Source organism: Oncorhynchus mykiss, chromosome 24, assembly GCF_057628025.1.
Source record: "Oncorhynchus mykiss isolate SJ-2025 chromosome 24, ASM5762802v1, whole genome shotgun sequence".
NCBI lineage: Eukaryota > Metazoa > Chordata > Actinopteri > Salmoniformes > Salmonidae > Oncorhynchus > Oncorhynchus mykiss.
The window spans coordinates 37,738,854-37,766,698 of record NC_143045.1 but is presented as its reverse complement, the minus strand read 5'-3'; the positions used below and the strand labels follow the sequence as shown (position 1 = coordinate 37,766,698).

At 46.6% G+C, this 27,845-nt stretch overlaps 1 protein-coding gene across 3 annotated transcripts in view; it reads right to left on the bottom strand.

The window, feature by feature from the left end:
- The window catches only part of LOC110503413 (ventricular zone-expressed PH domain-containing protein), a 206,028-nt gene extending 193,266 nt beyond the window's left edge, over nt 1–12,762 (bottom strand). For all 3 annotated transcript variants that reach the window (XM_036962011.2, XM_036962012.2, XM_090218941.1), the window contains exon 1: nt 12,609–12,762. The gene's annotated coding sequence lies outside the window, so the exon portion shown is untranslated. The remainder of the gene's footprint in view (nt 1–12,608) is intronic.
- Nucleotides 12,763–27,845: the final 15,083 nt, after the last annotated feature.

Genomic DNA, 27,845 nt, shown 5'->3' with positions numbered 1-27,845 from the left:
GGGATACTACAGGGGTACTACAGGGGTATAACAGGGATACTACAGGGATATTACAGGGGTATTACAGGGATACTACAGGGGTATTACAGGGGTATAACAGGGGTATTACAGGGGTACTACAGGGGTACTACAGGGACACTACAGGGATACTACAGGGGTATAACAGGGGTATTACAGGGGTACTACAAGGGTATTACAGGGGTACTACAGGGCTTTAACAGGGGTATTACAGGAGTATAACAGGGGTACTACAGGGATACTACAGGGGTATAACAGGGGTATTACAGGGGTATAACAGGGATACTACAGGGGTATTACAAGGGTATTGCAGGGATACTACAGGAGTATTACAGGGGTATTACGGGGGTATAACAGGGATACTACAGGGGTATTACAGGGATACTACAGGGATACAACAGGTGTATAACAGGGGTACTACAGGGGTATAACAGGGGTCCTACTTGGAAACTACAGGGGTATAACAGGGGTACTACAGGGATACTACAGGGGTATAACAGGGGTATTAAAGGGGTACTACAAGGGTATTACAGGGGTACTACAGGGCTTTAACGGGGGTATTACAGGAGTATAACAGGGGTACTACAGGGGTACTACAGGGATACTACAGGGGTATTACAGGGGTATAACAGGGGTATTACAGGGGTATAACAGGGATACTACAGGGGTATTACAAGGGTATTGCAGGGATACTACAGGAGTATTACAGGGGTATTACGGGGGTATAACAGGGATACTACAGGGGTATTACAGGGATACTACAGGGATACAACAGGTCTATAACAGGGGTATAACAGGGGTCCTACTTGGAAACTACAGGGGTATAACAGGGGTACTACAGGGATACTACAGGGGTATAACAGGGGTCCTACTTGGATACTACAGGGGTATAACAGGGATACTACAGGGGTACTACAGGGGTATTTCAGGGGTATTACAGGGGTACTATGGGGATACTACAGGGGTACTACAGGGATACTACAGGGGTATAACAGGGGTATAACAGGGGTATTACAGGGGTACTACAGGGGTACTACAGGGATACTACAGGGGTATAACAGGGGTACTACAGGGGTACTACAGGGATACTACAGGGATGATACAGGGGTATTACAGGGGTATAACAGGGGTATAACATGGATACTACAGGGGTATAACAGGGATACTACAGGGGTATAACAGGGGTATAACAGGGATGATACAGGGGTACTACAGGGGTATTACAGGGGTACTACAGGGGTATGACAGGGATACTACAGGGATACTACAGGGGTATAACAGGGGATACTACAGGGATACTACAAGGGTATAACAGGGGTACTACGGGGTATTACAGGGGTATTACGGGGTTATAAAAGGGATACTACAGGGGTATAACAGGGATACTACAGGGATATTACAGGGGTATAACAGGGATACTACAGGGATATTACAGGGGTACTACAGGGGTATAACAGGGATACTACAGGGGTATTACAGGTGTATAACAGGGATACTACAGGGATATTACAGGGGTATTACAGGGATACTACAGGGGTATTACAGAGGTATAACAGGGGTATTACAGGGGTACTACAGGGGTACTACAGGGACACTACAGGGATACTACAGGGGTATAACAGGGGTATTACAGGGGTACTACAAGGGTATTACAGGGGTACTACAGGGCTTTAACAGGGGTATTACAGGAGTATAACAGGGGTACTACAGAGATACTACAGGGGTATAACAGGGGTATTACAGGGGTATAACAGGGATACTACAGGGGTATTACAAGGGTATTGCAGGGATACTACAGGAGTATTACAGGGGTATTACGGGGGTATAACAGGGATACTACAGGGGTATTACAGGGATACTACAGGGATACAACAGGTGTATAACAGGGGTACTACAGGGGTATAACAGGGGTCCTACTTGGAAACTACAGGGGTATAACAGGGGTACTACAGGGATACTACAGGGGTATAACAGGGGTATTACAGGGGTACTACAAGGGTATTACAGGGGTACTACAGGGCTTTAACAGGGGAATTACAGGAGTATAACAGGGGTACTACAGGGGTACTACAGGGATACTACAGGGGTATTACAGGGGTATAACAGGGGTATTACAGGGGTATAACAGGGATACTACAGGGGTATTACAAGGGTATTGCAGGGATACTACAGGAGTATTACAGGGGTATTACGGGGGTATAACAGGGATACTACAGGGGTATTACAGGGATACTACAGGGATACAACAGGTGTATAACAGGGGTACTACAGGGGTATAACAGGGGTCCTACTTGGAAACTAAAGGGGTATAACAGGGGTACTACAGGGATACTACAGGGGTATAACAGGGGTCCTACTTGGATACTACAGGGGTATAACAGGGATACTACAGGGGTACTACAGGGGTATTTCAGGGGTATTACAGGGGTACTATGGGGATACTACAGGGGTACTACAGGGATACTACAGGGGTATAACAGGGGTATAACAGGGGTATTACAGGGGTACTACAGGGGTACTACAGGGATACTACAGGGATACTACAGGGGTATAACAGGGGTACTACAGGGGTACTACAGGGATACTACAGGGATGATACAGGGGTATTACAGGGGTATAACAGGGGTATAACATGGATACTACAGGGGTATAACAGGGATACTACAGGGGTATAACAGGGGTATAACAGGGATGATACAGGGGTACTACAGGGGTATTACAGGGGTACTACAGGGGTATGACAGGGATACTACAGGGATACTACAGGGGTATAACAGGGGATACTACAGGGATACTACAAGGGTATAACAGGGGTACTACGGGGTATTACAGGGGTATTACGGGGTTATAAAAGGGATACTACAGGGGTATAACAGGGATACTACAGGGATATTACAGGGGTATAACAGGGATACTACAGGGGTATTACAAGGGTATTACAGGGATACTACAGGAGTATTACAGGGGTATTGCGGGGGTATAACAGGGATACTACAGGGGTATTACAGGGATACTACAGGGGTATTGCAGGGATACTACAGGGGTATTACAGGGGTAATACAGGGGTATAACAGGGATGGTACAGGGGTATTACAGGGGTATAACAGGGATACTACAGGGGTATTACAGGGGTACTACAGGGGTATAACAGGAAGATTACAGGGGTATAACAGGGATACTACAGGGGTATTATAGGGGTATTACAGGGGTATAACAGGGATACTAAAGGGGTATTACAGGGGTATAACAGGGATGATACAGGGGTATTACAGGGGTATTACAGGGGTACTACAGGGGTATAACAGGGATGATACAGGGGTATTACAGGGGTATTACAGGGGTATAACAGGGATACTACAGGGGTATTACAGGGGTATTACAGGGGTATTACAGGGATACTACAGGGGTATTACAGGCGTATTACAGGGGTATTACAGGGATACTACAGGGGTATTACAGGGATACTACAGGGGTATAACAGGGGTATTACAGGGGTATAACAGGGATACTACAGGGATACTACAGGGGTATTACAGGGGTATAACAGGGATACTACAGGGGTATTACAGGGATACTACAGGGGTATAACAGGGGTATAACAGGGGTATAACAGGGATACTACAGGGGTATTACAGGGATACTACAGGGGTATAACAGGGATACTACAGGGGTATAACAGGGATACTACAGGGGTATACAGGGATACTACAGGGATACTACAGGGATACTACAGGGGTATTACAGGGATACTACAGGGGTATAACAGGGATACTACAGGGGTATAACAGGGGTATTACAGGGGTATTACAGGGATACTACAGGGATACTACAGGGATACTACAGGGGTATAACAGGGATACTACAGGGGTATAACAGGGGTATTACAGGGGTATTACAGGGATACTACAGGGATACTACAGGGATACTACAGGGGTATTACAGGGATACTACAGGGATACTACAGGGGTATTACAGGGATACTACAGGGGTATAACAGGGATACTACAGGGGTATAACAGGGATACTACAGGGGTATAACAGGGATAGTACAGGGGTATTACAGGGATACTACAGGGATACTACAGGGATACTACAGGGGTATTACAGGGATACTACAGGGGTATTACAGGGATACTACAGGGGTATTACAGGGATACTACAGGGGTATTACAGGGATACTACAGGGGTATTACAGGTGTGTTTGGTATCTTAAATATTTTTCATTCTGAAACAATCTAAATCTGTTAAATGTTTTCATGGCTCAAACATGGCGAAACGTAAAGCTGAGTTCACATTCCACATCATCTGTGAGGACAGGTTGGTTTGGTCATGACGGTGTCTTTAAACTGGGACGCTCTGCATTGTGTGAGTCTCATTAATTACTAAAGACAAAGTCACTGAGAATAGAGCTCCTCAGGGCTATCCTGACAATAGCAGCACTGCAGGAAAATTAATATGAGGAATGTTCTTTAATAATATACTGCAGAACTCTGTGTGTGTGTGTGTGTCTGTGCGTGTGTGTGTGTGTGTGTGTGTGTGTGTGTGTGTGTGTGTGTGTGTGTGTGTGTGTGTGTGTGTGTGTGTGTGTGTGTGTGTGTGTGTGTGTGTGTGTGTGTGTATTTGGGGAGGCTTCTGCAGTCTCTATTTATTTATGCCATGCAGTTAACCTCTTGAAACTATGGGGGCGCTATTTCATTATTGGATAAAAAAACGTGCCCGTTTTAAGCGCAATATTTTGTCACGAAAAGATGCTCGACTATGCATGGAATTGACAGCTTTGGAAAGAAAACAGTCTAACGTTTCCAAATCTGCAAAGATATTATATGTGAGTGCCCCAGAACTGATGCTACAGGCGAAACCAAGATGAAACTTCAAACAGGAAGTGAGCAAAATTTTTGAGGCGCTGTTTCATTGTCTCCTTATATGGCTGTGAATGCGCCAGGAACGAGCCTACACTTTCTGCCGTTTCCCTAAGGCATCTGCAGCATTGTGACGTATTTGTAGGCATATCATTGGAAGATTGGCCATAAGAGACTACATTTACCAGGTGTCCGCCCGGTGTCCTTTGTCGAAATTGGTGCGTAATCTTCAGCTGCAAGCATTCTTCCATGGGATTCAGAGGAGAAAGCAGACTTCCACGAACGATATATCATGGAAGAGATATGTGAAAAACACCTTGAGGATTGATTCTAAACAACGTTTGCCATGTTTCAGTCGATATTATGGAGTTAATTTGGAAAAAAGTTTGGCGTTTTGATGACTGAATTTTCTTTTTTTTCCGGTTTTGAACAAAACGGAGCGATTTCTCCTACACAAATAATCTTTTTGGAAAAACTGAACATTTGCTATCTAACTGAGAGTCTCCTCATTGAAAACATCCGAAGTTCTTCAAAGGTAAATTATTTTATTTGAATGCTTTTCTTGTTTCTGTGAAAATGTTGCCCGCTGAATGCTACGCTAAATGCTACGCTAGCTATCAATACTGTTACACAAATGCTTGTTTTGCTATGGTTGAAAAAGCATATTTTGAAAATCTGAGATGACAGTGTTGTTAACAAAAGGCTAAGCTTGAGAGCTAGCATATTTATTTCATTTCATTTGCGATTTTCATGAATAGTTAACGTTGCGTTATGGTAATGAGCTTGAGGCTGTATTCACGATCCCGGATCCGGGATGGCTAGTATTTAAGCAGCTGTGAAGCAGCATGCGGGAGAAATTACAACAAATGATCGCAAAGGACAGGGTGGGTATACTGAGACAGTATAAAACACACAAACACAAACAGGGGAACATCCACACAACACATCACTTTTAGAGGCCAGCATCTTGTGAGAGAGAGAGAGAGAGAGAGAGAGAGAGAGAGACAGAGACAGAGAGAGAGAGGGAGACAGGGAGAGAGAGGGAGACAGAGAGAGAGAGGGAGACGGAGAGAGAGAGACGGAGAGAGAGAGAGAGAGAGAGAGAGAGAGAGAGAGAGAGAGAGGGGGGGGGGAGATAGAGAGGGAGACAGAGAGAGGAAGACAGAGAGGGAGGGAGACAGAGAGAGGGAGGGAGACAGAGAGAGGGAGACAGAGAGACAGAGAGAGGGAGACAGAGAGAGAGGGAGACAGAGAGAGAGGGAGACAGAGAGAGAGGGAGACAGAGAGAGAGGGAGACAGAGGGAGACAGAGAGAGAGAGACAGAGAGAGGGAGACAGAGAGAGAGGGAGACAGAGAGAGAGGGAGACAGAGAGACAGAGACAGAGGGAGACAAATTGGCTTTTTACCAAATTACTGTTCAGAGACCATGTATTCACCCTGCACACCCAAATTGACAACCAAACAAACCAAAACAAAGGCAAAGTCTTCTCATGCTTTGTTGATTTCAAAAAAGCCTTCGACTCAATTTGGCATGAGGGTCTGCTATACAAATTGATGGAAAGTGGTGTTGGGGGTAAAACATACGACATTATAAAATCCATGTACACAAACAACAAGTGTGCGGTTAAAATTGGCAAAAAACACACACCTGTCACACCCTGACCATAGTTTACTTTGTATATTTCTATGTTGTGGTTGGTCAGGGTGTGATCTGAGTGGGCATTCTATGTTTCATGTCTAGTTTGTCTAGTTCTATGTTCGGCCTGATATGGTTCTCAATCAGAGGCAGGTGTTCGTCATTGTCTCTGATTGGGAACCATATTTAGGTAGCCTGGGTTTCACTGTGTGTTTGTGGGTGATTGTTCCTGTTTTTGTGTTTGCACCAGACAGGGCTGTTTTGAGTTCTCACGTTTCTTGTTTTTCGTTAGTTTGTTCATGTATAGTGTCGTCAATAAATTACAATGAACAACCACCACGCTGCGCTTTGGTCCGCCTCTACTTCACAAGAAGAGAATCGTTACAGAATCACCCACCACAACAGGACCAAGCGGTGTGGTAATGGGCAAAGGAAAAAGCAGCAGCAGGAGCAGCGCGAGGAGGTATGGACATGGGAGGACGAATTAGACGGTAAAGGACCTTGGGCTCAGCCAGGAGAGTATCGCCGCCCCAAGGAAGAACGGGAGGCGGCGAAAGCGGAGAGGCGCTGGTATGAGGAGGCAGCGCGGCGTCGTGGATGGAAGCCCGGGAGTCAGCCCCAAAAATTTCTTGGGGGGGGGGATAACAGGGAGTATGGCTACGCCAGGTAGGAGACCTGAGCCAACTTCCTGTGGTTACCGGTGGGCTAGAGAGACCGGGCAGGCACCGTGTTATGCTGTGGAGCGCACGGTGTCCCCAGTGCGGGTGCACAGCCCGGTGCGGTACATTCCAGCTCCGCGTATCGGCCGGGCTAGAGTGGGCATCGAGCCAAGTGCCATGAAGCCGGCTCTACGCATCTGGTCTCCAGTGCGTCTCCTTGGGCCGGCTTACATGGCACCAGCCTTGCGCACGGTGTCCCCGGTTCGCCTGCATAGCCCAGTGCGGGCTATTCCACCTCGCCGCACTGGCAGGGCGACCGGGACCATTCAACCGGGTAAGGTTGGGCAGGCTCGGTGCTCAAGAGCTCCAGTGCGCCTGCACGGCCCGGTCTATCCGTCACCACCTCCACACCCCAGCCCTCCGGTGGCAGCTCCCCGTACCAGGCTGTCTCTCCGGCCCATCCGTCCAGAGCCTTCCTCCTCTCCAGCGCTGCCGGAGTCTCCCGCCTCTCCGGCGCTACCAGAGCCTTCCTCCTCTCCAGCGCTGCCGGAGCCTCCCGTCTGTCCGGCGCCTCTGCCGGAGCCTCCCGCCTGTCCGGCGCCTCTGCCGGAGCCTCCCGCCTGTCCGGCGCCGCTGCCGGAGCCTCCCGCCTGTCCGGCGCCTCTGCCGGAGCCTCCCGCCTGTCCGGCGCCTCTGCCGGAGCCTCCCGCCTGTCCGGCGCCTCTGCCGGAGCCTCCCGCCTGTCCGGCGCCTCTGCCGGAGCCTCCCGCCTGTCCGGCGCCTCTGCCGGAGCTTCCCGTCTGCCCGGCGCCATCGGAGCTTCCCGTCTGCCCAACGCCGCCAGCGCCGCCCGTCTGCCCAGCGCCGCCAGTGCCGCCCGTCTGCCCAGCGCCGCCAGTGCCGCCCGTCTGCCCAGCGCCGCCAGTGCCGCCCGTCTGCCCAGCGCCGCCAGTGCCGCCCGTCTGCCCAGCGCCGCCAGTGCCGCCCGTCTGCCCAGCGCCGCCCGTCTGCCAGGGGCCGCCAGTGCCGCCCGTCAGCCAGGGGCCGCCAGTGCCGCCAGTCAGCCAGGGGCCGCCAGTGCCGCCAGTCAGCCCAGCGCCAGCGCCGCCAGTCAACCAGGGGCCGCCAGTGCCGCCAGTCAGCCAGGGGCCGCCAGTCAGCCAGGGGCCGCCAGTGCCGCCAGTCAGCCAGGGGCCGCTAGAGCCCCTCCGCCCGGAGCAGCTGTCCCTCTGTCCCGAGCAGCTGTCCTTCTGTCCCGAGCAGCTGTCCCTCTGTCCCGAGCTGTCTCTTAGGAGGGTCACCTATCTAGGGACGCTAAGGAGGTGGACAAAGACTATTATGGAGTGGGGTCCACGTCCAGCGCCAGAGCCGCCTCCGCGGACAGATGCCCACCCAGACCCTCCCCTATAGGTTCAGGTTTTGCGGCCGGAGTCCGCACCTTGGGGGGGGGGGGTACTGTCACACCCTGACCATAGTTTACTTTGTATATTTCTATGTTGTGGTTGGTCAGGGTGTGATCTGAGTGGGCATTCTATGTTTCATGTCTAGTTTGTCTAGTTCTATGTTCGGCCTGATATGGTTCTCAATCAGAGGCAGGTGTTCGTCATTGTCTCTGATTGGGAACCATATTTAGGTAGCCTGGGTTTCACTGTGTGTTTGTGGGTGATTGTTCCTGTTTTTGTGTTTGCACCAGACAGGGCTGTTTTGAGTTCTCACGTTTCTTGTTTTTCGTTAGTTTGTTCATGTATAGTGTCGTCAATAAATTACAATGAACAACCACCACGCTGCGCTTTGGTCCGCCTCTACTTCACAAGAAGAGAATCGTTACAACACATTTCTTCACACAGGGTCGTGGGGTGAGACAGGGATGCAGCTTAAGCCCCACCCTCTTCAACATATATATCAACGAATTGGCGCGGGCACTAGAAAAGTCTGCAGCACCCGGCCTCCCCCTGCTAGAACCTGAAGTCAAATGTCTAATGTTTGCTGATGATCTGGTGCTTCTGTCAACAACCAAGGAGGGCCTACAGTAGCACCTAGATCTTCTGCACAGATTCTGTCAGACCTGGGCCCTGACTGTAAATCTCAGTAAGACCAAAATAATGGTGTTCCAAAAAAGGTCCAGTCATCAGGACCACAAATACAAATTCCATCTAGACACTGTTGCCCTAGAACACACAAAAAACTATACATACCTTGGCCTAAACATCAGCGCCACAGGTAACTTCCACAAAGCTGTGAACGATCTGAGAGACAAGGCAAGAAGGGCATTCTATGCCATCAAAAGGTACATAAATTTCAACATACCAATTAGGATTTGGCTAAAAAATACTTGAATCAGTCATAGAGCCAATTGCCCTTTATGGTTGTGAGGTCTGGGGTCCGCTCACCAACCAAGACTTCACAAAATGGGACAAACACCAAATTGAGACTCTGCAAGCAGAATTCTGCAAAAATATCCTCTGTGTACAATGAAGAACACCAAATAATGCATGCAGAGCAGAATTAGGCCGATACCCACTAATTATCAAAATCCAGAAAGGAGCCATTAAATTCTACAACCACCTAAAAGGAAGCGATTCCCAAACCTTCCATAACAAAGCCATCACCTACAGAGAGATGAACCTGGAGAAGAGTCCCCTAAGCCAGCTGGTCCTGGAGCTCTGTTCACAAACACACAATTACACCCAACCAAATCATGAGAAAACAAAAATATAATTACTTGACACATTGGAAAGAATTTACAAAGAAAACAGCGCAAACTAGAATGCTATTTGGCCTTAAACAGAGAGTACACAGCGGCAGAATACCTGACCACTGTGACTGACCCAAAATTAAGGAAATCTTTGAATATGTACAGACTCAGTGAGCATAGCCTTGCTATTGAGAAAGGCCGCCGTAGGCAGACATGGCTCTCAAGAGAAGACAGGCTATGTGCTCACTGCCCACAAAATGCCCAATGTATGACCATATTAGAGATACATATTTCCCTCAGATTACACAGATCCACAAAGAATTTGAAAACAAATCCAATTTTGATAAACTCCCATATCTACTGGGTGAAATTCCACAGTGTGCCATCACAGCAGCAAGATTTGTGACCTGTTGCCACGAGAAAAGGGCAACCAGTGAAGAACAAACACCATTGTAAATACAACCCATATTTATGCTTATTTATTTTATCTTGTGTCCTCTAACCATTTGTACATTGTTAAAACACTGTATATATATAATATGACATTTGTAATGTCTTTATTGTTTTGAAACTTCTCTATGGGTAATGTTTACTGTTAATTTTTATTGTTTATTTCACTTTATATATTGACTTTATATATTATCTACCTCACTTGCTTTGGCAATGTTATGTTAACACATGTTTCCCATGCCAATAAAGCCCTTGAATTGAATTGAATTGAATTGAATTGACAGAGAGAGAGACAGAGAGAGACAGAAGAGAGAGACAGACAGAGAGAGAGAGGGATAGAGAGACAGAGAGAGAGACAGAGACAGAGACAGAGAGGGATAGAGAGACAGAGAGAGACAGAGAGAGAGACAGAGACAGAGAGAGAGACAGAGACAGAGAGGGATAGAGAGACAGAGAGACACAGAGAGAGAGACAGAGACAGAGAGGGATAGAGAGACAGAGAGACACAGAGAGAGAGACAGAGACAGAGAGGGATAGAGAGACAGAGAGAGTGACAGAGGGGGATAGACAGACAGAGAGAGAGAGAGAGAGAGAGAGAGAGAGAGAGAGGGAGAGAGAGAGAGAGAGAGAGAGAGAGAGAGAGAGACAGAGAGAGACAGAGAGAAAGAGATGGATAGAGAGACAGAGAGAAAGACAGACAGAGAGAGAGAGAGAGAGACAGAGAGACAGAGAGAGCTCTTGTGGTGAGTAAGCACAGCTACAGCCACATTATCATTTATACCTGTCTGCTCCTGTTCCTCGCACTAAGTAGCTAACCTGACAACAACCTCGGAGGAGAGCGCGGGTGAAGCCCAGTCTCCAGTCTTTGTCGTCTACACTGTGAAGATGCTTCTCCAAACCATGCCTCTTTTATCCACCTCAGTCACCACAGAGACAACTGAGGGGTTCCAGAATCCCTACCACACACACACAGAGAGACACACACACACACACATACACATACACACACACAGACACATGCAGATAAAACTACATCACACATTCACAAGCCCCCATACGTACACACGTCTCTCACACACAATATTTGATACCAATTTGATATCAAATTCATCATCACTGTGTTTTTGGGATGGTAGAGCAACTGCCTATATATCCACACACACACGAGCACACATACACACACACACACACACACACACACACACACACACACACACACACACACACACACACACACACACACACACACACACATATGAATTATTTGTGCCTCTGGGTTAGCCTAAAAGTAGAAGCATGTATGGTAAGATGGTTTGGAGCACTGTTGGTGCTCTAATGCAAAGTGCCCTCTGAAATGGGTCCCTCTCCACTCCACTGCTCAGAACTCCATGACCTTGTGGAGCAGAGAATGGAATGTGAGCCAGCCACTTAGGAGAGGCAGAACAAAAAAATTATGCATAACACAAAACAAGGATCATTCCCCATGTCAGGTAATACACCTAAATTCCCTATGTGAGAGGCTGGGAGGCATTCCATAGCTGTGTCAAGGTGCCCTTTAGCTCTCACTAGCAAAAAGGAGCAAGCACGGGACGCGCAGGCGTGTGTGTGCGTGCGTGTGTGTGCGCCTGTGTATGTGTGTGTGAGAGAGAGAGAGAGAGAGAGACAGAGAGAGAGAGAGAGAGAGAGGTACAAATACTGCTCACGGAAACGTATCATTGCGCAACAAAAGATGTATGCAATGCAAACGGTAGGTTACACGTGACTCCACCGTTCGCTATTTCAAGACGGAATGACAAGCTTAAGTCTAACATGTTTCCATAGAAAGGTTTCTGCAAAACCAAACCATAGACCAGAAGTTCAAGTTCCCTAACATATAATAGTGGCATCATTCGAGCAAACGCATTGCATTTCAACGTTTTAAAGAGATTGCATAACATAATTAAAACAAAATCATTCCATGGACGTTCTCTCAAATAGCCTAGTATACGAATGAATCGTTTAATTACAAAACAAACCGAAGCCTCTTGTCTGGATGCACTTGTTTCCCTCCGTATGGACCAGCATGTTTCATTACAGAAGATAACATTATCAGTCAACAAATCCACATTTATTAACCTCTATGCGTGATTTATTGTCCTCTATCATTTCAATGTGATTACACACATTCGATATCGTTAAACTTTTCCGACAAAAGCGAGGATGTCACTCATTTCCACGTTTTGGTGTTTAACCGGACATCACTAAACAACAACAACAGCACAAATCCCGGTGAAAAACGTTAAATATCTCACCTATTATTCTGTTGACGTCAGTCAGTTCTGGGGGAAAAGAATGAAGCTTTTAAAATCCGTTAAAAACCGACTAAACGCAAAGAATTGACGCGCGGTCCCAAGTTGTCCCACCGGACAGTTTCTCGTCACACAGTCCTCGTGCACTGTGAGAAGCACGCCATCCCGTGGTACAGATCAGCGCACGGGTCAACAGGTGAATTTTGAAAGTCATTCCTATGGAATTTAGGAAATCTGTACCAGATTATATTGTATTGTAAAGCTTGCTTATAAACGGTTTATAAAGCCATTACATATGAGATATTATCTGAACTTGTATTCTCCTAGGCGGACACATATTCACAGCAAAAATAAAATTGTTTTTGTTTTTTGGGGGGCTTGCCTGTTTTGAATGTTATTTTGGCATTAGTGTCACACATCAGTTTGCAAACAATGTAAAATATATATATATATATCATTGAGTTAATAAAGCCTCATACAAACATGGTCTCTTTTTTTGTTTTCTTGAGTAAGGCAGCTCCTAAATGCAGGTGCTTCAGCCTAGCTCAGTGCTTTCTGTGGTGGTGGGGCGAGCCAGCGTTGCACCTTGTTCTGTCACTCATGGGGACACTACGTCACCACCAAGTCTAAGTCCTTAGTAAGGGTAGACATGGAGAATTTAAGCCTTTTGGGTGTTGCCATAGAGGTACATTTGAAGTGCCCTTCCAAGAAGGCTCAAGGTCATTGGCCACAGATACAATGACGTCAAATCACGTGATATGTACAGTAGTTTTGATTGGACTGATCATGTCAACATCTTACTTTCAAAATCTTAGCTAGCAGTCATCATCATGAATCAAGTCGACAATCTACTGGCAAGGACATTTTAAACGGTCATCCAACTGGCTGGTAGCCAGGTGTAACAGTGGTAAGGTGTTGGGACTCTGCTGATAGTCAGGTGTAACAGTGGTAAGGTGTTGGGACTCTGCTGATAACCAGGTGTAACAGTGGTAAGGTGTTGGGACTCTGCTGATAGCCAGGTGTAACAGTGGTAAGGTGTTGGGACTCTGCTGATAGCCAGGTGTAGCAGTGGTAAGGTGTTGGGACTCTGCTGATAACCAGGTGTAACAGTGGTAAGGTGTTGGGACTCTGCTGATAGCCAGGTGTAACAGTGGTAAGGTGTTGGGACTCTGCTGATAACCAGGTGTAACAGTGGTAAGGTGTTGGGACTCTGCTGATAGCCAGGTGTAGCAGTGGTAAGGTGTTGGGACTCTGCTGATAACCAGGTGTAGCAGTGGTAAGGTGATGGGACTACTGTTGGGACTCTGCTGATAGCCAGGTGTAACAGTGGTAAGGTGTTGGGACTCTGCTGATAGCCAGGTGTAACAGTGGTAAGGTGTTAGGACTCTGCTGATAACCAGGTGTAACAGTGGTAAGGTGTTGGGGCTCTGCTGATAGCCAGGTGTAGCAGTGGTAAGGTGTTGGGACTCTGCTGATAACCAGGTGTAACAGTGGTAAGGTGTTGGGACTCTGCTGATAGCCAGGTGTAGCAGTGGTAAGGTGTTGGGGCTCTGCTGATAGTCAGGTGTAACAGTGGTAATGTGTTGGGACTCTGCTGCTAACCAGGTGTAACAGTGGTAATGTGTTGGGACTCTGCTGATAACCAGGTGTAACAGTGGTAAGGTGTTGGGACTCTGCTGATAGTCAGGTGTAACAGTGGTAAGGTGTTGGGACTCTGCTGATAGACAGGTGTAACAGTGGCAAGGTGTTGGGACTCTGCTGATAGCCAGGTGTAGCAGTGGTAAGGTGTTGGGACTCTGCTGATAGCCAGGTGTAACAGTGATAAGGTGTTGGGACTCTGCTGATAACCAGGTGTAACAGTGGTAAGGTGTTGGGACTCTGCTGATAACCAGGTGTAACAGTGATAAGGTGTTGGGACTCTGCTGATAGCCAGGTGAGGCTGATAGACAGGTGTAACAGTAGTAAGGTGTTGGGACTCTGCTGATAGCCAGGTGTAACAGTGGTAAGGTGTTGGGACTCTGCTGATAGTAAGGTGTAACAGTGGTAAGGTGTTGGGACTCTGCTGATAGCCAGGTGTAGCAGTGGTAAGGTGTTGGGACTCTGCTGATAGCCAGGTGTAACAGTGATAAGGTGTTGGGACTCTGCTGATAACCAGGTGTAACAGTGGTAAGGTGTTGGGACTCTGCTGATAACCAGGTGTAACAGTGATAAGGTGTTGGGACTCTGCTGATAACCAGGTGTAACAGTGGTAAGGTGTTGGGACTCTGCTGATAGCCAGGTGTAACAGTGGTAAGGTGTTGGGACTCTGCTGATAGTAAGGTGTAACAGTGGTAAGGTGTTGGGACTCTGCTGTTGGGACTCTGCTGATAACCAACCTAGGTCCCCGGGCCAGAGATGGCCCACATACTGCACCAAGGTAAGGCTGAGTTCCAGCCTAGTTCCCCGGGCCAGAGATGGCCCACATACTGGACCAAGGTAAGGCTGAGTTCCAGCCTCGGTCCCCGGGCCAGAGATGGCCCACATACTGCACCAAGGTAAGGCTGAGTTCCAGCCTAGTTCCCCGGGCCAGAGATGGCCCACATACTGGACCAAGGTAAGGCTGAGTTCCAGCCTCGGTCCCCGGGCCAGAGATGGCCCACATACTGGACCAAGGTAAGGCTGAGTTCCAACCTAGGTCCCCGGGCCAGAGATGGCCCACATACTGGACCGAGATAAGGCTGAGTTCCAACCTAGGTCCCCGGGCCAGAGATGGCCCACATACTGGACCGAGATAAGGCTGAGTTCCAACCTAGGTCCCCGGGCCAGAGATGGCCCACATACTGGACCAAGGTAAGGCTGAGTTCCAACCTAGGTCCCCGGGCCAGAGATGGCCCACATACTGGACCAAGGTAAGGCTGAGTTCCAACCTAGGTCCCCGGGCCAGAGATGGCCCACATACTGGACCGAGATAAGGCTGAGTTCCAACCTAGGTCCCCGGGCCAGAGATGGCCCACATACTGGACCAAGGTAAGGCTGAGTTCCAACCTAGGTCCCCGGGCCAGAGATGGCCCACATACTGGACCGAGATAAGGCTGAGTTCCAACCTAGGTCCCCGGGCCAGAGATGGCCCACATACTGGACCGAGATAAGGCTGAGTTCCAACCTAGGTCCCCGGGCCAGAGATGGCCCACATACTGGACCAAGGTAAGGCTGAGTTCCAACCTAGGTCCCCGGGCCAGAGATGGCCCACATACTGGACCAAGGTAAGGCTGAGTTCCAACCTAGGTCCCCGGGCCAGAGATGGCCCACATACTGGACCGAGATAAGGCTGAGTTCCAACCTAGGTCCCCGGGCCAGAGATGGCCCACATACTGGACCAAGGTAAGGCTGAGTTCCAACCTAGGTCCCCGGGCCAGAGATGGCCCACATACTGGACCGAGATAAGGCTGAGTTCCAACCTAGGTCCCCGGGCCAGAGATGGCCTGCATATGAAGGCTTCCAGACTGACCTTATATAGGGCTACTTGAAACCAGCTAAAACCAGCTATACACCCCAAATTACATTGAGATACTCTGCAATTAACTACATGCTTTATTTAAACAAAAGAGAATATAAACAAAAGAGAATAGAGCACTTGGAGGTAAAGTCAACAAACTAATCTGGTTTATTACAAGTTGCAACAGGGAACTTGAAGTGTAGAAAAACAGCCCATATAAGCACATTGACTTGAATTGTATTTGTGCCACAAATGCTAAAACGTGAACATTTTGAAAACATTGGTCAGGTAAACAAAACCAAAGCATGGATTGCTGTCATGTGTTGTCCATAGACTGCTGTCATATGTTGTCCATAGACTGCTGTCATATGTTGTCCATAGACTGCTGTCATATGTTGTCCATAGACTGCTGTCATATGTTGTCCATAGACTGCTGTCATATGTTGTCCATAGACTGCTGTCATATGTTGTCCATAGACTGCTGTCATATGTTGTCCATAGACTGCTGTCATATGTGGTCCATAGACTGCTGTCATATGTTGTCCATAGACTGCTGTCATGTGTTGTCCATAGACTGCTGTCATATGTTGTCCATAGACTGCTGTCATATGTTGTCCATAGACTGCTGTCATGTGTTGTCCATAGACTGCTGTCATATGTTGTCCATAGACTGCTGTCATATGTTGTCCATAGACTGCTGTCATATGTTGTCCATAGACTGCTGTCATGTGTTGTCCATAGACTGCTGTCATGTGTTGTCCATAGACTGCTGTCATGTGTTGTCCATAGACTGCTGTCATGTGTTGTCCATAGACTGCTGTCATGTGTTGTCCATAGACTGCTGTCATATGTTGTCCATAGACTGCTGTCATGTGTTGTCCTTAGACTGCTGTCATGTGTTGTCCATAGACTGCTGTCATGTGTTGTCCATAGACTGCTGTCATGTGTTGTCCATAGACTGCTGTCATGTGTTGTCCTTAGACTGCTGTCATGTGTGGTCCATAGACTGCTGTCATGTGTGGTCCATAGACTGCTGTCATGTGTTGTCCATAGACTGCTGTCATGTGTTGTCCATAGACTGCTGTCATGTGTTGTCCATAGACTGCTGTCATGTGTTGTCCATAGACTGCTGTCATGTGTGGTCCATAGACTGCTGTCATATGTTGTCCTTAGACTGCTGTCATGTGTGGTCCATAGACTGCTGTCATGTGTGGTCCATAGACTGCTGTCATGTGTTGTCCATAGTCTGCTGTCATATGTTGTCCATAGACTGCTGTCATGTGTGGTCCATAGACTGCTGTCATGTGTTGTCCATAGTCTGCTGTCATATGTTGTCCATAGACTGCTGTCATGTGTTGTCCATAGACTGCTGTCATATGTTGTCCATAGACTGCTGTCATGTGTTGTCCATAGACTGCTGTCATGTGTTGTCCATAGACTGCTGTCATGTGTTGTCCATAGTCTGCTGTCATATGTTGTCCATAGACTGCTGTCATGTGTTGTCCATAGACTGCTGTCATGTGTGGTCCATAGACTGCTGTCATGTGTTGTCCATAGACTGCTGTCATGTGTTGTCCATAGACTGCTGTCATGTGTTGTCCATAGACTGCTGTCATGTGTTGTCCATAGACTGCTGTCATGTGTTGTCCATAGACTGCTGTCATGTGTGGTCCATAGACTGCTGTCATGTGTTGTCCATAGACTGCTGTCATGTGTTGTCCATAGACTGCTGTCATGTGTTGTCCATAGACTGCTGTCATGTGTTGTCCATAGACTGCTGTCATGTGTTGTCCATAGACTGCTGTCATGTGTTGTCCATAGACTGCTGTCATGTGTTGTCCATAGACTGCTGTCATGTGTTGTCCATAGACTGCTGTCATGTGTTGTCCATAGACTGCTGTCATGTGTTGTCCATAGACTGCTGTCATGTGTTGTCCATAGACTGCTGTCATGTGTTGTCCATAGACTGCTGTCATGTGTTGTCCATAGACTGCTGTCATGTGTTGTCCATAGACTGCTGTCATGTGTTGTCCATAGACTGCTGTCATGTGTTGTCCATAGACTGCTGTCATGTGTTGTCCATAGACTGCTGTCATGTGTGGTCCATAGACTGCTGTCATGTGTTGTCCATAGACTGCTGTCATGTGTTGTCCATAGACTGCTGTCATGTGTTGTCCATAGACTGCTGTCATGTGTTGTCCATAGACTGCTGTCATGTGTTGTCCATAGACTGCTGTCATGTGTTGTCCATAGACTGCTGTCATGTGTTGTCCATAGACTGCTGTCATGTGTTGTCCATAGACTGCTGTCATGTGTTGTCCATAGACTGCTGTCATGTGTTGTCCATAGACTGCTGTCATGTGTTGTCCATAGACTGCTGTCATGTGTTGTCCACAGACTGCTGTCATGTGTTGTCCATAGACTGCTGTCATGTGTTGTCCATAGACTGCTGTCATGTGTTGTCCATAGACTGCTGTCATGTGTTGTCCATAGACTGCTGTCATGTGTTGTCCATAGACTGCTGTCATGTGTTGTCCATAGACTGCTGTCATGTGTTGTCCATAGACTGCTGTCATGTGTTGTCCATAGACTGCTGTCATGTGTTGTCCATAGACTGCTGTCATGTGTTGTCCATAGACTGCTGTCATGTGTTGTCCATAGACTGCTGTCATGTGTTGTCCATAGACTGCTGTCATGTGTTGTCCATAGACTGCTGTCATGTGTTGTCCATAGACTGCTGTCATGTGTTGTCCATAGACTGCTGTTGGACCTGGTCCATAGACTGCTGTCATGTGTTGTCCATAGACTGCTGTCATGTGTTGTCCATAGACTGCTGTCATGTGTTGTCCATAGACTGCTGTCATGTGTTGTCCATAGACTGCTGTCATGTGTTGTCCATAGACTGCTGTCATGTGTTGTCCATAGACTGCTGTCATATGTTGTCCATAGACTGCTGTCATGTGTTGTCCTTAGACTGCTGTCATGTGTTGTCCATAGACTGCTGTCATGTGTTGTCCATAGACTGCTGTCATGTGTTGTCCATAGACTGCTGTCATGTGTTGTCCTTAGACTGCTGTCATGTGTGGTCCATAGACTGCTGTCATGTGTGGTCCATAGACTGCTGTCATGTGTTGTCCATAGACTGCTGTCATGTGTTGTCCATAGACTGCTGTCATGTGTTGTCCATAGACTGCTGTCATGTGTTGTCCATAGACTGCTGTCATGTGTGGTCCATAGACTGCTGTCATATGTTGTCCTTAGACTGCTGTCATGTGTGGTCCATAGACTGCTGTCATGTGTGGTCCATAGACTGCTGTCATGTGTTGTCCATAGTCTGCTGTCATATGTTGTCCATAGACTGCTGTCATGTGTGGTCCATAGACTGCTGTCATGTGTTGTCCATAGTCTGCTGTCATATGTTGTCCATAGACTGCTGTCATGTGTTGTCCATAGACTGCTGTCATATGTTGTCCATAGACTGCTGTCATGTGTTGTCCATAGACTGCTGTCATGTGTTGTCCATAGACTGCTGTCATGTGTTGTCCATAGTCTGCTGTCATATGTTGTCCATAGACTGCTGTCATGTGTTGTCCATAGACTGCTGTCATGTGTGGTCCATAGACTGCTGTCATGTGTTGTCCATAGACTGCTGTCATGTGTTGTCCATAGACTGCTGTCATGTGTTGTCCATAGACTGCTGTCATGTGTTGTCCATAGACTGCTGTCATGTGTTGTCCATAGACTGCTGTCATGTGTGGTCCATAGACTGCTGTCATGTGTTGTCCATAGACTGCTGTCATGTGTTGTCCATAGACTGCTGTCATGTGTTGTCCATAGACTGCTGTCATGTGTTGTCCATAGACTGCTGTCATGTGTTGTCCATAGACTGCTGTCATGTGTTGTCCATAGACTGCTGTCATGTGTTGTCCATAGACTGCTGTCATGTGTTGTCCATAGACTGCTGTCATGTGTTGTCCATAGACTGCTGTCATGTGTTGTCCATAGACTGCTGTCATGTGTTGTCCATAGACTGCTGTCATGTGTTGTCCATAGACTGCTGTCATGTGTTGTCCACAGACTGCTGTCATGTGTTGTCCATAGACTGCTGTCATGTGTTGTCCATAGACTGCTGTCATGTGTTGTCCATAGACTGCTGTCATGTGTTGTCCATAGACTGCTGTCATGTGTTGTCCATAGACTGCTGTCATGTGTTGTCCATAGACTGCTGTCATGTGTTGTCCATAGACTGCTGTCATGTGTTGTCCATAGACTGCTGTCATGTGTTGTCCATAGACTGCTGTCATGTGTGGTCCATAGACTGCTGTCATGTGTTGTCCATAGACTGCTGTCATGTGTTGTCCATAGACTGCTGTCATGTGTGGTCCATAGACTGCTGTCATGTGTTGTCCATAGTCTGCTGTCATGTGTTGTCCATAGACTGCTGTCATGTGTTGTCCATAGACTGCTGTCATGTGTGGTCCATAGACTGCTGTCATGTGTTGTCCATAGACTGCTGTCATGTGTTGTCCATAGACTGCTGTCATGTGTTGTCCATAGACTGCTGTCATGTGTTGTCCATAGACTGCTGTCATGTGTTGTCCATAGACTGCTGTCATGTGTTGTCCATAGACTGCTGTCATGTGTTGTCCATAGACTGCTGTCATGTGTTGTCCATAGACTGCTGTCATGTGTGGTCCATAGACTGCTGTCATGTGTTGTCCATAGACTGCTGTCATGTGTTGTCCATAGACTGCTGTCATGTGTTGTCCATAGACTGCTGTCATGTGTTGTCCATAGACTGCTGTCATGTGTTGTCCATAGACTGCTGTCATGTGTTGTCCATAGACTGCTGTCATGTGTTGTCCATAGACTGCTGTCATGTGTTGTCCATAGACTGCTGTCATGTGTTGTCCATAGACTGCTGTCATGTGTTGTCCATAGACTGCTGTCATGTGTTGTCCATAGACTGCTGTCATGTGTTGTCCATAGACTGCTGTCATGTGTTGTCCATAGACTGCTGTCATGTGTTGTCCATAGACTGCTGTCATGTGTTGTCCATAGACTGCTGTCATGTGTTGTCCATAGACTGCTGTCATGTGTTGTCCATAGACTGCTGTCATGTGTTGTCCATAGACTGCTGTCATGTGTTGTCCATAGACTGCTGTCATGTGTTGTCCATAGACTGCTGTCATGTGTTGTCCATAGACTGCTGTCATGTGTTGTCCATAGACTGCTGTCATGTGTTGTCCATAGACTGCTGTCATGTGTTGTCCATAGACTGCTGTCATGTGTTGTCCATAGACTGCTGTCATGTGTTGTCCATAGACTGCTGTCATGTGTTGTCCATAGACTGCTGTTGGACCTGGTCCATAGACTGCTGTCATGTGTTGTCCATAGACTGCTGTCATGTGTTGTCCATAGACTGCTGTCATGTGTTGTCCATAGACTGCTGTCATGTGTTGTCCATAGACTGCTGTCATGTGTTGTCCATAGACTGCTGTCATGTGTTGTCCATAGACTGCTGTCATGTGTTGTCCATAGACTGCTGTCATGTGTTGTCCTTAGACTGCTGTCATGTGTTGTCCATAGACTGCTGTCATGTGTTGTCCATAGACTGCTGTCATGTGTTGTCCTTAGACTGCTGTCATGTGTTGTCCATAGACTGCTGTCATGTGTTGTCCATAGACTGCTGTCATGTGTTGTCCATAGACTGCTGTCATGTGTTGTCCATAGACTGCTGTCATGTGTTGTCCATAGACTGCTGTCATGTGTTGTCCATAGACTGCTGTCATATGTTGTCCATAGACTGCTGTCATGTGTTGTCCATAGACTGCTGTCATATGTTGTCCATAGACTGCTGTCATGTGTTGTCCATAGACTGCTGTCATGTGTTGTCCATAGACTGCTGTCATGTGTTGTCCATAGACTGCTGTCATGTGTTGTCCATAGACTGCTGTCATGTGTTGTCCATAGACTGCTGTCATGTGTTGTCCATAGACTGCTGTCATGTGTTGTCCATAGACTGCTGTCATGTGTTGTCCATAGACTGCTGTCATGTGTTGTCCATAGACTGCTGTCATGTGTTGTCCATAGACTGCTGTCATGTGTTGTCCATAGACTGCTGTCATGTGTTGTCCATAGACTGCTGTCATATGTTGTCCATAGACTGCTGTCATGTGTTGTCCATAGACTGCTGTCATGTGTTGTCCATAGACTGCTGTCATGTGTTGTCCATAGACTGCTGTCATGTGTTGTCCACAGACTGCTGTCATGTGTTGTCCATAGACTGCTGTCATGTGTTGTCCATAGACTGCTGTCATGTGTTGTCCATAGACTGCTGTCATGTGTTGTCCATAGACTGCTGTCATATGTTGTCCATAGACTGCTGTCATATGTGGTCTATAGTCTGCTGTCATATGTTGTCCATAGACTGCTGTCATGTGTTGTCCATAGACTGCTGTCATGTGTTGTCCATAGACTGCTGTTGGACCTGGTCCATAGACTGCTGTCATATGTTGTCCATAGACTGCTGTTGGACCTGGTCCATAGACTGCTGTCATGTGTTGTCCATAGACTGCTGTCATATGTTGTCCATAGACTGCTGTCATATGTTGTCCATAGACTGCTGTCATATGTTGTCCATGGACTGCTGTCATATGTTGTTAATGGACTGCTGTCATGTGTTGTCCATAGACTGCTGTCATATGTTGTCCATGGACTGCTGTCATGTGTTGTCCATAGACTGCTGTCATGTGTTGTCCATAGACTGCTGTCATGTGTTGTCCATAGACTGCTGTCATATGTTGTCCATAGACTGCTGTCATATGTGGTCTATAGTCTGCTGTCATATGTTGTCCATAGACTGCTGTCATGTGTTGTCCATAGACTGCTGTCATGTGTTGTCCATAGACTGCTGTTGGACCTGGTCCATAGACTGCTGTCATATGTTGTCCATAGACTGCTGTTGGACCTGGTCCATAGACTGCTGTCATGTGTTGTCCATAGACTGCTGTCATGTGTTGTCCATAGACTGCTGTCATATGTTGTCCATAGACTGCTGTCATATGTTGTCCATGGACTGCTAACAGGGGTGAGGATTCTATCAATTGAATGACTGTTTCTCCTTCCCATGGGATACCCACTGGTGTTGATGTGGATTCATGATGGAATGGGATTCTGTGCGATTGTATAAATTATTTGTGACCTCCAGTGAAAGTAGGAAGCAGGGAGACACCAGTGGGCTTCAAAGCCTACAATTATATAAGAGAATGGTACATTCTAATTCGTTGACTTTGAACTGTGTTTGCTATTTTGTATACGTTAATGATGTCGCTCTTGCTGCTGGTGAGTCTCTGATCCACCTCTACGCAGACGACACCATTCTGTATACTCTGTATATTCTGGCCCTTCTTTGGACACTGTGTTAACAACCCTCCAGGCAAGCTTCAATGCCATACAACTCTCCTTCCGTGGCCTCCAATTGCTCTTAAATACAAGTAAAACTAAATGCATGCTCTTCAACCGATCGCTGCCTGCACCTGCCCGCCTGTCCAACATCACTACTCTGGACGGCTCTGACTTAGAATACGTGGACAACTACAAATACCTAGGTGTCTGGTTAGACTGTAAACTTTCCTTCCAGACCCTCATCAAACATCTCCAATCCAAAGTTAAATCTAGAATTGGCTTCCTATTTCGCAACAAAGCATCCTTCACTCGTGCTGCCAAACATACCCTTGCAAAACTGACCATCCTACCAATCCTCGACTTCGGCGATGTCATTTACAAAATAGCCTCCAATACCATACTCAACAAATTGGATGCAGTCTATCACAGTGCAATCCGTTTTGTCACCAAAGCCCCATATACTACCCACCATTGCGACCTGTACGCTCTCGTTGGCTGGCCCTCGCTTCATACTCGTCGCCAAACCCACTGGCTCCATGTCATCTACAAGACCCTGCTAGGTAAAGTCCCCCCTTATCTCAGCTCGCTGGTCACCATAGCATCACCCACCTGTAGCACGCGCTCCAGCAGGTACAGTGCCTTGCGAAAGTATTCGGCCCCCTTGAACTTTGCGACCTTTTGCCACATTTCAGGCTTCAAACATAAAGATATAAAACTGTATTTTTTTGTGAATCAACAACAAGTGGGACACAATCATGAAGTGGAACAACATTTATTGGATATTTCAAACTTTTTTAACAAATCAAAAACTGAAAAATTGGGCGTGCTAAATTATTCAGCCCCTTAAGTTAATATTTTGTAGCGCCACCTTTTGCTGCGATTACAGCTGTAAGTCGCTTGGGGTATGTCTCTATCAGTTTTGCACATCGAGAGACTGACATTTTTTCCCATTCCTCCTTGCAAAACAGCTCGAGCTCAGTGAGGTTGGATGGAGAGCATTTGTGAACAGCAGTTATCAGTTCTTTCCACAGATTCTCGATTGGATTCAGGTCTGGACTTTGACTTGGCCATTCTAACACCTGGATATGTTTATTTTTGAACCATTCCATTGTAGATTTTGCTTTATGTTTTGGATCATTGTCTTGTTGGAAGACAAATCTCCGTCCCAGTCTCAGGTCTTTTGCAGACTCCATCAGGTTTTCTTCCAGAATGGTCCTGTATTTGGCTCCATCCATCTTCCCATCAATTTTAACCATCTTCCCTGTCCCTGCTGAAGAAAAGCAGGCCCAAACCATGATGCTGCCACCACCATGTTTGACAGTGGGGATGGTGTGTTCAGCTGTGTTGCTTTTACGCCAAACATAACGTTTTGCATTGTTGCCAAAAAGTTCAATTTTGGTTTCATCTGACCAGAGCACCTTCTTCCACATGTTTGGTGTGTCTCCCAGGTGGCTTGTGGCAAACTTTAAATGACACTTTTTATGGATATCTTTAAGAAATGGCTTTCTTCTTGCCACTCTTCCATAAAGGCCAGATTTGTGCAATATACTCTCTGCGCTTTTAACGGACCTCTGAGACTATCACAGTGCAGGTGCATTTATACGGAGACTTGATTACACACAGGTGGATTGTATTTATCATCATTAGTCATTTAGGTCAACATTGGATCATTCAGAGATCCTCACTGAACTTCTGGAGAGAGTTTGCTGCACTGAAAGTAAAGGGGCTGAATAATTTTGCACGCCCAATTTTTCAGTTTTTGATTTGTTAAAAAAGTTTGAAATATCCAATAAATGTCAATCCACTTCATGATTGTGTCCCACTTGTTGTTGATTCTTCACAAAAAAATACAGTTTTATATCTTTATGTTTGAAGCCTGAAATGTGTCAAAAGTTCAAGGGGGCCGAATACTTTCGCAAGGCACTGTATATCTCTCTGGTCACCCTCAAAACCAATTCTTTCTTTGGCCGCCTCTCCTTCCAGTTCTCTGCTGCCAATGACTGGAACGAACAACAAAAATCTCTGAAACTGGAAATACTTATCTCCCTCACTAGATTTAAGCACCAACTGTCAGAGCAGCTCACATGTTACTGCACCTGTACATAGCCCACCTATAATTTAGCCCAAACAACTAGCTCTTTCCCTACTGTATTTATTTTATTTATTTATTTTGCTCCTTTGCACCCCATTATTTTTATTTCTACTTTGCACATTCTTCCACTGCAAATGTACCATTCCAGTGTTTTACTTGCTATAGTGTATTTACCTTGCCACCATGGCCTGTTTTTGCCTTTACCTACATTATCTCACCTCATTTGCTCACATCGTATACAGACTTGTTTCTACTGTATTATTGACTGTATGTTTGTTTTACTCCATGTGTAACTCTGTGTCGTTGTATGTGTCAAACTGCTTTGCTTTATCTTGGCCAGGTCGCAATTGTAAATGAGAACTTGTTCTCAACTGGCCTCCCTGGTTAAATAAAGGTGTTCTCAACTAGCCTACCTGGTTAAATAAAGGTGTTCTCAACTAGCCTACCTGGTTAAATAAAGGTGTTCTCAACTAGCCTACCTGGTTAAATAAAGGTGTTCTCTACTAGCCTACCTGGTTAAATAAAGGTGTTCTCAACTGGCCTCCGTGGTTAAATAAAGGTGAAATAAAAAAATGAAATAAAATATTCGGAAAATTATATTTTATCATTTTAACAGGGCACACCATCAGTAATTAAGTTAATAACAATTGATTAATAATAACAAATCTGACTAGATGGTCAGTAGTTGTGGTCAGTAGTTGTGTGGTTCAGTAGTTGTGGTCAGTAGTTGTGGTCAGTAGTTGTGGTCAGTAGTTGTGTGGTTCAGTAGTTGTGGTCAATAGTTGTGTGGTTCAGTAGTTGTGGTTCAGTAGTTGTGGTCAGTAGTTGTGTGGTTCAGTAGTTGTGTGGTTCAGTAGTTGTGGTCAGTAGTTGTGGTCAGTAGTTGTGTGGTTCAGTAGTTGTGGTCAGTAGTTGTGGTCAGTAGTCATGTGGTTCAGTAGTTGTGGTTCAGTAGTTGTGTGGTTCAGTAGTTGTGGTCAGTAGTTGTGGTCAGTAGTTGTGGTCAGTAGTCATGTGGTTCAGTAGTTGTGGTTCAGTAGTTGTGTGGTTCAGTAGTTGTGTGGTTCAGTAGTTATGTGGTTCAGTAGTTGTGGTCAGTAGTTGTGGTCAGTAGTCATGTGGTTCAGTAGTTGTGGTTCAGTAGTTGTGGTCAGTAGTCATGTGGTTCAGTAGTTGTGGTTCAGTAGTTGTGGTCAGTAGTTGTGGTCAGTAGTTGTGGTCAGTAGTTGTGTGGTCAGTAGTTGTGTGGTTCAGTAGTTGTGGTCAGTAGTTGTGGTCAGTAGTTGTGTGGTCAGTAGTTATGGTCAGTAGTTGTGTGGTTCAGTAGTTGTGGTCAGTAGTCATGTGGTTCAGTAGTTGTGGTCAGTAGTTGTGGTCAGTAGTTGTGGTCAGTAGTTGTGTGGTTCAGTAGTTATGTGGTTCAGTAGTTGTGGTCAATAGTTGTGTGGTTCAGTAGTTATGTGGTTCAGTAGTTGTGGTCAGTAGTTGTGGTCAGTAGTTGTGTGGTTCAGTAGTTGTGGTCAGTAGTTGTGGTCAGTAGTTGTGGTCAGTAGTTGTGTGGTTCAGTAGTTGTGGTCAGTAGTTGTGGTCAGTAGTTGTGTGGTTCAGTAGTTATGTGGTTCAGTAGTTGTGGTCAGTAGTTGTGGTCAGTAGTTGTGTGGTTCAGTAGTTGTGGTCAGTAGTTGTGTGGTTCAGTAGTTGTGTGGTTCAGTAGTTGTGGTCAGTAGTTGTGGTCAGTAGTCATGTGGTTCAGTAGTTGTGGTTCAGTAGTTGTGGTAAGTAGTTGTGGTCAGTAGTTGTCTGGTTCAGTAGTTGTGTGGTTCAGTAGTTGTGGTCAGTAGTTGTGGTCAGTAGTTGTGTGGTTCAGTAGTTGTGGTCAGTAGTTGTGTGGTTCAGTAGTTGTGGTCAGTAGTTGTGGTCAGTAGTTGTGTGGTTCAGTAGTTGTGGTTCAGTAGTTGTGGTCAGTAGTTGTGGTCAGTAGTTGTGTGGTTCAGTAGTTGTGGTCAGTAGTTGTGTGGTTCAGTATTTGTGGTTCAGTAGTTGTGGTCAGTAGTTGTGTGGTTCAGTAGTTGTGTGGTTCAGTAGTTGTGGTCAGTAGTTGTGGTCAGTAGTTGTGTGGTTCAGTAGTTGTGGTCAGTAGTTGTGGTCAGTAGTTGTGGTCAGTAGTCATGTGGTTCAGTAGTTGTGGTTCAGTAGTTGTGTGGTTCAGTAGTTGTGTGGTTCAGTAGTTGTGGTCAGTAGTTGTGGTCAGTAGTTGTGGTCAGTA